We start from the raw sequence: 10,723 nt of genomic DNA on the forward strand, positions 1-10,723 counted from the left end.
TTCATCTCTTTATTTCTTTTCTTATACATTCTATGAAAGCCTCCTAAGCTTTTTCCATCCACATATAACTTGTCTGATTTTCTTACCTTTCTTCTTTCTATTTCAGTCTTTAATTCTGCTATTGTAATCGTGTGGCTGTTTTTATTCTTTCCTGTAAAGAGATATCTACCAGTGTATTTTTTCTTTTTATTGGTCTGAACCTGAGTTATTTCAGACTCTGTACTTTTTAATTATTTTAGGAACACAACATGAAATTTATTTTAAAATATTTAACTCTCATAATTTTTTTCTCAAAACTACTCTTTCTTTACCTCGGGTGTTAACATTTACCTTTTATATAAAAGATTCTGTTCAGTGTTGTTTTGTTTACCCATAATTAAAGAGAATGCACATTCTAGACTAGCAGTTACAGAAATGTATTTTACATTGATCCTCTTAGTGTTTTCTTGAAGCTATTTCTTTTCAGATCTCTAGCTGAAAACTGGCTTAATGTAAGTTTATTCCTTTTGTAAGCAAACTGCCTGACTCATTTAGAACCATCATAGTCATAATGTCCTTTCAGATGGGCGAATTTTCTGTGATAGGAGCTAGCTTTTAAAATTATTTTACTCTGCTCTAGTATCCATTTTCCACATGGGGTGTCTGTTCAATTTCCTAGGTCTCTGTCTTCTACTCCTACCACTTCCATGTCTGGAAATAACCTATAATCATTATGCTTGAAAGATACATGCCTGCTCGTTTCCTCTAAGTAACCTTATTCTGAACACTGCTGTTCCATATTCATAAAGAATTTCTATATTTCTCTCCTTATGTTTAACAACCTGTCTTCAGTTACAGTCTTAATATAACTGATTAGGAAAATATTAATTAGTTTCTGCCATGACCATCTTTGCTTAGTTCTTATCATCCCATATTACTTTCCCTGGGAAAGGTTTGTAAGGGACTTCCCATTGCCTTCATTTAAATATAACCCCATCCTTGATGTTTCTGGCATATAAACGGCATCACCCCATGTTTTCCATTAAAAAATGCTAAATTTTCCTTCTATTTTTACATTCTTTTGTTTATGCAATGGTGATTTTAAAATGAGAGGGAAGATTTATTCTCTGATGCTGAAGTTAATTCTCCTCCATGATTTCTGTCTACTCCATGTTTTAGATTAATCCATCCAGACGTCTCAAGTCTTCATCTACTTCCATAAAAGTCATTTTCAGATATTTGGGGTTTTTCTCCTTTGTCTTCAGGGAAATGTTATTTTTCCCTTTTATTGGCATATCCCCCTGCCCCATTTAAAGGTTTTATTCCCATCTTTTTGAGTGGGCAAAATCTGTATCAGCTTAGGGTCTGATGACAAAAGGTTGAGTAAAGTGTCATTTGTTCACTTACTCTTCACATAGGAGACATTCTGATAGTTTCTGGATCTCCCTTGTTTCTTAAGTTTGTTTGGTTTTTTTTTAATGCTTCTAAAAAGTATGCAAGTATGCAGGCTCTCACTCATTCCCTTTTTTATCTTTTTTGTACTGGGAGGTTAGTCTTTAAATGAATACAGACAGCAATAAGCTTCTGCTAATAAGGGACCAAAAATCTTGGTTCAAACCAAAGATAGTTTTCAGTGAATTGAAAGCTTGCTTTGTTTATCAGGTTATGGTTTCTTTTCATCTTGGGATTTTGAAGAATTGACGCAGTTTCCCTATTTTCTGTCAAGACAGTCCTTTGAATTTACCTTAAAATGCTGTGGCCATTTTTGCATCTTTGTATAGTTTAATGGAAAGTCAGTGCTAATTGTATCAATCACATCTAGTCTGCTATATATAACCCAGAATTGTTCAATTTATTCTTTATTTTCTTTATTATTTAATGCTTTTCTCATTTAGCCATTATATCAGTCATTTGAAGACTTAACTAAATAACTAGACCATATATGGCATGTGCTGTGTTCTGGACACATCATGACAACAAAGATATTGCAGCTTCCTTTAAGAGATTTAGTCTAGTTGGGAGAAACAAATAAGCTATATGCACTCATTTATATATAATTCATTCTGTGAGGTTTTCAAAGGAAAGAATTATCACTTTTCCCAGGTAGAAGTCAGGAAAGAAAGGTAACACTTAAATTTAGTAGATAAATAAGTGCTAACAAATGGACACAATGCAGGTAAAGTCAGAAAGGATATTTGGAATAGAAACAACAATGTCTGGCATGAAACCACCAGGTCTATTGGCGGAACTGAGAGCAATGGGCATGGCTGAACTATACAACATAAGAAGCAGCAGCCACTGCTAAGGTTGGAAAAGAAGTGGCTCATTAAAAATGTGAACTATGGCCGGGGGTGGTGGCTCACTCTTGCAATCCCAGCACTTTGGGAGGCCAGGGCAGGCGGATCACCTGAGGTCAGGAGTTCAAGACCAGCCTGGCCAACGTGGTGAAACCCTGTCCCTATCAAAAATACAAAAAAAAAAAAAAAAAAAAAAAAAAAAATAGCCAGGAAATGTGGCAGGCACCTGTAATACCAGCTACTCAGGAGGCTGCAGCAGGAGAATCTCTTGAACCCAGGAGGGGGAGGCTGCAGTGAGCAGAGATCATGCCATTGCACTCCAGCTTGGGTGACAAGAGTGAAACTGCATCTCAAAAAAAAAATGTGAACTACAAGAATAGTTCAACATAAAATTATTAGTCTGTGTATGGTGCTAATAGAGTTTTTTTTCTACTTCCCCTCCAGAGATTAATGTATTCTAATGTTTATCTTCATTTTAATGATCATTACCACTTAGAAAATATTTGCCATATAATTCATAATTAAGAAATAATTAAAATTTCCCTATCATTTTAGTTTCAATGACTAAAGTTCTCTCTTTTACAGTACTCTTTTCTTACTATCCAAAAGTTTAGAAATATCAAAATAACACTAAGTAGTTTTGCTCTAGGTAAAATAGGTCACAGATACTTCACTCAAATATATAGCTATGTATTTTCAGATTTAAAATAATATGGAATCATAATTTTTTTCTCTGCATTGAGAGACAAATGTTATTCATTTACTGAAGTGGCAAAGCACAAATGGCATATGGCATGCAGTTGAGAAAATTTAAAGTGCTTACATGGAGAGGAGGTCATAACCTAGTGGGCATAACCAGAACCTCCAGGGTTCATTCCATTATTGGAGTGTTAACAAAGAGAATGGCAGGAGAGTATATTATATATCAAAAGTATTTACAATACCAGAGAGATACAATTTGACGATGAATAGTGGTATACTAAAGCACTTCAGCTAATAATGTAAGGAATAAAAAAATACAGAAAAAAACTATGATGGCTACTGGCCATCCATATGAAAGGAACGTCAGTAGGAAAGGTGAATGACAATGGAAACCTGTAAGTCAACATTTTCTACATTCTAAATTATTCTGTCTCATATTCAAAGGAGATTTCCAACTCCCCTGTATTTTGCCAGGGTGAGGACAATAGTGACAATCAAGAAGTATCAAAGCATTCCTGAATTACATAGAAGAAAACTTCATAAATCAACAAACAAAAGATACTGAAAATAGAGATTGTATTATATCTCCTACATACCATGAAAAATAGTATTAGAGCTAATATCCAAAGGCTGCTGTAATTAAGAGTGGCTTTAACAAAAATCTCCTGGCACAACTTTGTTGAGTACCTATTGGGAGCCAGACACCATCACAGGCACTTGGCGTACATCAATGACCAAGATAGATGAAGAATCTATCCAAATAGAATTTAATATTTAGTTAAGATAGGCAGAAAACTAAAAACTATAATGAGTAAGTAAATTATATTAGCAGTGATAAATGCTATAAAAAAGAAAAAAATTGACTACTTGAAAGGAGCATCAAGTGTCAACATTGGGACAGGGTAGGTAGCATTAAGTTTGTCAGAAAAGGTATCATTAAGAAAATCAGATTTTGGTAAATGTTTAAAAGAGAAGTTAAACAAGTGGATATTTGTAGATAAATGAATATCAATTGAATCAAAAGCCATAAGGTAGCACGACTGAGGAACAGTAAAGAAGGAAAGGACGGTGTAGCGCAGAAGTGGGAGATGAGGGCAAAGAGAGAAGTCAGGAAGCCTCAGTATATGTAGGGTCTTGCAGGCCACTGTAAGAATTTTAGCTTCATTATGACCAGAAACAGAGAGCAGTTGAGTTTTGAGCATGGGAATGAGTGACAAATTGACAAGACCCTACTGAAGAAACCTCAGGTAAAAAGACAGTGTGACTCTGCCAAGAGCGGTGGTAGAGTGTGTGTTTGAGTTCTAGATCTATTTTAAAAGTTGAGTCAACACAATTTTCTAGTCATTTCAAATGTGAGAGAAAGATTAGTTAGGATGACTAATCTAGAGTTCGAATAGTATGACAGAGAGGACAGAGCTTTCATCAAATGAAATGGAGAGGGCTGCAGATAGATATGAGTTTGGGAAAAGAGTACAAATAAGGGTTTGGGATATGTTGATTTTGAGATGATTGTTAAATATCCAAGTGGAGATGCTGAGTGTGCAGTTAGATACACTAGTCTGTATTTTGAGATATTCTGGGTTGGATATAAAATTTGGGGCATCATCAGTTAGTAGACAGGAAGGAGACAAAATTAGATCACTAAAGGACTTACCCTTCACAGAGAAGAGAAGAGGACCAAGGATTGATCCCCGAGGCACTCAAGTATTAAGAGAGTGTGGAGAACAAAAGAAACTAGCAAAGGAATCTGAGGAATATTAACTAACAGGATAAGAGAAAAAACAAAATGTACAATATTCTAGAAGACAAGTGAAGAAAGTATGCCAAGGAGGATGGAGTAATCCACTTTATCAAAAGTTGCTGGTAGTTCAAGTAACAGAAGGCATAAATCAACCATCTGATTTAGTAATGTGGATATCATAATTGACCTTGGTATAATTATTTCTGTGGTATTATAGAAATGAAGTATGAGTTAGAATAAGTTAGGAGACAGTAAGAGATTTGGAGAAGGTGAGTATAAAAATATTTTCAAGGAATTTTGACCCAAGTAAAAGTAATGAAATGGGGTGGCAACTGGCAGAAGAATTTCGGATTTCTCCCCATTAATACTAGAGCAAAATAATCATATACTTCAGATTCACTCAGGGAAAGAAAACTATTACGAATATTATATAATAAATGATTCTAGGAATAAAACTTTACACATTTATGGGAGAATCCAAGGAGGAAGGCATCCAAAAGGGTAAGTTGAAGGGTAAAATGAAGTAACTAAACAACTAACCAGCCTTCCTAAAATACTGGAGTGGTTAGACAATGAAAACTGGAGAGGAAGTCTGGAAAGCCAGGCATATCCAGCCATTTGAGTGGGATTACAAGAAAGAGCTAATGTAGAAGTCTATGAAATCTACAGCTTTTGCACATGGTTGAAGCCAGGAAGAAGTGCTTAGGAGAGGAAAGGTAAACAAGCTGAAACAAACCAGAACCTCTGCATCTGTTTCACATGACAAGCAAGTAGAAGAAATCTGAAACCTACTGGTATCTGTGCACCTGTCTTTCACCACATCTATTCCCACTGACTTTCAGAGAATAACATCTCATGCACCACTTCAACCTTCCAAATCTCAAGCAAACTTCTCTTGATCAACACTAACCTGCAGACTTATTTGCAGCTTAGCCAAATCAATGCACTGCAAAAGCACATATATGCTGATCTAATAGGAAAAAAATGATAATGTAGGCAAAAACGGAGAGTATATCTGTAATGTTGTCCTTGAGTGGGCAAGAGGGCAGGATAGATAGTACACACATAGAGAAATTAGATTTAAAACAGAGCAAAGGTGTTTGAGTGTATGAAAGCTTATTTTCAGGAACTGGCAATCATCTCTGCTGAATGCAATGATAACAAGTATTAAAACCAAACATTAAAATCACCGGGTTAGAAACATTTTGGTGTATTTTAGGAGATAATTACCACTTAGAGGAATACAAATCTTCATAGGAGAAGGTTAGTCACTAATAGCAAGAAATGTGGTGTTTGTTAGTATAGCTCAATAATCTCATTGCATGTGAAATGAAAATGAAGTTATAAAACAAAATTGTTTATTTTAAAATATTAAATAATCTCACATATGGTCCTGACTTAAATTGCTATCTATATTCTAAGGAATCCACTGTTTTCATTTTTTTCTCTACTGGAGGTCATTCTTCTGGTCAATATATCTGATTGCCTATTTAATAACTTCACCTCTGAATCATTAAAGACAACTCTGATTCAACTTGGTCAAAAGTTAAAGCACAGTTTTCTGCATGCCCTACCCCCTCCAATTCCAGAACTTCTCCAATTCTAATCAACGCTTTTTCAAGCTAGAAATACAGTAGCACTCCCATCTTTATCTCAGTAGTACTCTATATTTAATTGCTTCACCCTGTTCCTTTTACCACCTACATATCTCTAAAATCTATTCACTTATTTCAGTTTACATCACCTTACCTTATTCCACACAAACTGAAACTTTCTCCTAGATTATTAAAATAGCCTCATTTTTTACCTTCTTCATTATTTTTTCCTTAGTTTTCACACTAGATCATTCTCCTCACTGCATCTAATAACTTCTGTTTGGCATTTTCTTCATTTTATTTCAATAATTGAAGTATGGTCTTCTTAAAAAAATATGGCACTTTGCAATGAATTTTAATTGTTCTCAGAATAGTTACCTAATCCTTAATAAGAACTACCAGTTTACCATATACAATGCTGGTAAGGATGCCAATTAGCACAACCACTATGAAGACCAGTTTGGAGGTTCCTCAAAAACTAAAATTAAATCTGCCATGTGACCCAGCAATCCCACTGCTGGGTATATTGTCCAAATAATGGAAATCAATACACTGAAAACGTATCAGCACTCTTATGTTTGTTGCAGCAATGTTTGCAACAGCTAAAATTTGGAAGCAACCAAAATGTCTACAACGGATGAATGGATAAAGAGAATATGGTTACATATATGCAATGGAGTACTATTCAGCCATAAAAATAATGAAATCCTGTCATTTGCAATAACATGGAAGGAAGTGAAGGCCATTATGTTAAGTGAAAATAAGTCAGTCACAGAAAGACAAACATTGTACATTCTGACTTATTAGTAGGATCTAAAAATCAAGACAATTGAACTCATAGAAATAGAGTAGAAGCATGGTTACCAGAGGCTGAGAAGGGGAGTGAGGGCTGGAGAGAAGGTGGGTATGGTTGATAGTTTAAGAAAAAGTTATAAAATATAAATAAGACCTACTACTTGATAGCACAACAGACTGACTGTAGTCAATAATAACTGTACATTAAAAAATAACTAAAAGAGTCTGGGCATGGTGGCTCAGACCTGTAATCCCAGCACTTTGGGAGGCTGAGCTAGGTGGACCATGAGGTCAGGAGTTCAAGACCAACCTGGCCAATATGGTGAAATTCTGTCTCTACTGAAAATACAAAAATTAGCCAGGCATGGTGGCACACACCAGTAGTCTCAGTTACTTGGGAGGCTGAGGCAGAAGAATCATTTGAACCCAGGAGGCAGAGGTTGTAGTGAGCCAAGGTCATGCCATTGCACAGCAGCCTGGGAAACAAAGAGAGACTCCATCTCTAAAAAATAATAACTAAAAGAATAATTGGATTGTTTGTAACTCAGAAGATAAATACTTGAAGAGTCGGATACCCCATTCTCCATGAAGTAGTTATTTCACATAGCCTGCCTGTATCAAAACATCTTATATACCCCATAAATATATACACATACTGTGTAGCAAAAGAAATTAACAATTTAAAAAATGAATAAAAACGAAGCACCAGTTTATGTGTGATCTACCAGAGGAATCTGCAAGTCTACCTATTCATTTGGAGAAAAATGGAATTGCTATGTTTATAACTATTTGGTAAAAGAGTTTGGTGAAAATCAAGTTGTAAGAAGAGAGCTTTATATATTAACATAATGTGAAAGACATTAACTTTTAAAATAGATATGTAAAATAATCAATCTGATAATTTAAAAAAGTTTTCTTCATCACACTCAAAATGAGCACATACCAAAGTCTACATAAGACATTATCAGATGCTTTAAGAGAAAGGTTAAGAAAACATAAAATGAAGATAGTTACAAAGTTAAGTTAAATGGATTTGTTGCAAGATGTTTCAGATCTTATGCTAATATTTGTTATAAATATCAAAGAAACATATAAAGCATGTAGCACTTGTCAAATTTAGTCTTGAAACTGTCTGCTATGATATTGTATTATAGAACAACTATTATATAGAACACTTTCAGGAATGCTATCCCAAATATTTAAGGGGGAAATATAAAACCGAATAAGTTAAGGTTGAAGTGGTACGAACAGTACATTGGGCAAAAGCGAAATCGCTCTGTAGATGATAAGAGGAAGAATCCCATATGGACTGGGTGGCAAAGAAAAATTTGTTGAACAGGGACAGAATAGGAAAAAGGGGAGTAAAACTAGATTATAGAGAGAAGTTGAAGATGTGCAATGTCACTTTTCCAGTCACCTAGAGGAAAGAGAGTTAGAGGAGATCTGATTACCCATTTAGTACTCATGAAAAGAAAACCAAGAATTTTGTATCCTGGCTATTTAAGTTTGACACTTGGTTTTATGACGTGCTCACCTGTATAAGTTCTATCCTTTTTGTTCATTACTTTACGATGAATGGGTTTAAGATAAGCCCAGATTATCTCAAACTACATACGTGTTTGTGTGTGTGTGTGTGTGTAAATGCATAGTATGTATATATATATATATGGAATAGCAATGCATACATTTTTAAAGCAGACAAGCTCTGCAAAGATCAAATTGTAAGAGATAAAGTAGAAAAATAAAGAGAATTTGAACATTTGAGGAGTTTGTTTTAATATATTAGAAAGGAAAAGATAAGAGGGACAAAACCACTATTTAAGCAGAACATTATCAAAATATCATTAAAAAATAATTTAAGACCTTTTGGCTTACATTTCCATGTATCTGGGAAAATCGAAGTATACCTAACACTTTCAAAGAGAAGTATGAACCTTGTAAAATTCTAGTGACTCTTCTCGAGAAGTGAGTTGGATGGACTTCTGAAATATTTTCTGTTCATTTTCCTAACATTTTCAATAAGAATGTGGTGCAACATTTTAGAATATTCAATTATTTAAAAAATGAACTTTAAAGGCCATGATGATTAAGAGAAAATCTATATTACAACACAGCAGTGATTTCATAATTCAGAATCCAAACATAAAGAAAATAAATTCGCCTCATGTTTTTGTTTCCCACATGATTTAGAGAGAAAAAGGTCCTCACTGCTTTATTTACTATTCCTTCTTAAATTATCTCATAAATCATAAACTGCACCTATGATTCATGTTCAACTCCCATTTTTACTAAATATAAAGGTCACCTCAATGTTCATTTACATCAGACTATGGGAAAGAGACACAGGAATTCCCTCTGTCCAGTCAGAAGACAAAATGAATGAAGGCACATGGATTTAATTATTATTTAAGCACATTCTTTATTTGTGTCCAAAATCAAAATTCACAACACTTTTTATCCATGCTAATTGTAATAATACATGAACACTAAGTTATAATTGGAATTTTGACAAGATAAAACAAAGTTCCATGGAGCAAAAGATAGCTTCTCCAGGTAAAAATGTCAAGAATGGCAGTTCTATTCAGCTCACCATGCTCTAACCAAATATTCCAAAGTGCATATGGGTTCTGGGATGGTCCTACCACAAATATGGTATTTTTAAATTTATTAAATAGCACAAACTTAGTGTCCCACATATTAAATAACACACAACTATAGTGTGTTATTAAATTATTTTATGAAAAAAATAGGAGACAGATTTTGTGTCTTTAAACAACTTTTTCTGTGAGCAAACTCTAAATGTTCTACGATAATTTATGATGTAAGATAGAAATATGACCCACATATAGAGAGCAGAGTCCAGATTGTATCCCACTACTTTTCAATAATAACATTTCTCACAAAACCCTTTTATCAGGGCTACTAACAAGTACAAAATAACCAACCTGTGTTTCACCTTCCTTGCCTTCTCAAAGTGCTTTTTTTCCTCCAGACACTCTAACGAGCAGTGAAATGGTGCAAAGGTAGACATCAAGAAGAGGGGAAGAGGTAATGGCCTGTATAACCTGAAAACTACAGAATCAGTTCCTGGGTAATTGAGTGTTGGTGGAACTTGGCAAAAAGAAAAAAAAAAAAAAAAAAGAGCCACTGGAGATAATTCATTCAGACTTTAAAGAAAGTCTTTTTCAATATCAAAGCATAATGAACAACTGAGTGTAAAATGCATTGCCAATTTATGATTATAGCATTCAGTGATCCATGCAAGGACTAATGTTGTCCAATCATGAATATTAGAGAAGGACATATAATGGATACAAAGAACTATTCTAAGGCAGGTCTATAAGAGACGATCAATTACAACCACAGTTTCTGGATTGGCATCAAAACCACTTTGGCTTTTTAAAAATAAGGATGAATCAATTCACTAGAGTCTTTCCTATTAAAGAGGCGCTGTGTTTGGGGGTTCAAAGGTGCATTACTGCCCTTGAGATTTTATAATCTATAAGAAATATGGACATACACTTAAAAACTTCAGTAAAGAGAACATTGCAAAATTTCTTAAGAGCAAATGATTAATTTGGAAAGCCCTGTACTAGTAGTGATACCTTCCTATA

Source organism: Aotus nancymaae, unplaced genomic scaffold, assembly GCF_030222135.1.
Source record: "Aotus nancymaae isolate 86718 unplaced genomic scaffold, 86718_ANA_hifiasm-v0.15.2.pri h1tg000003l, whole genome shotgun sequence".
Lineage (NCBI taxonomy): Eukaryota > Metazoa > Chordata > Mammalia > Primates > Aotidae > Aotus > Aotus nancymaae.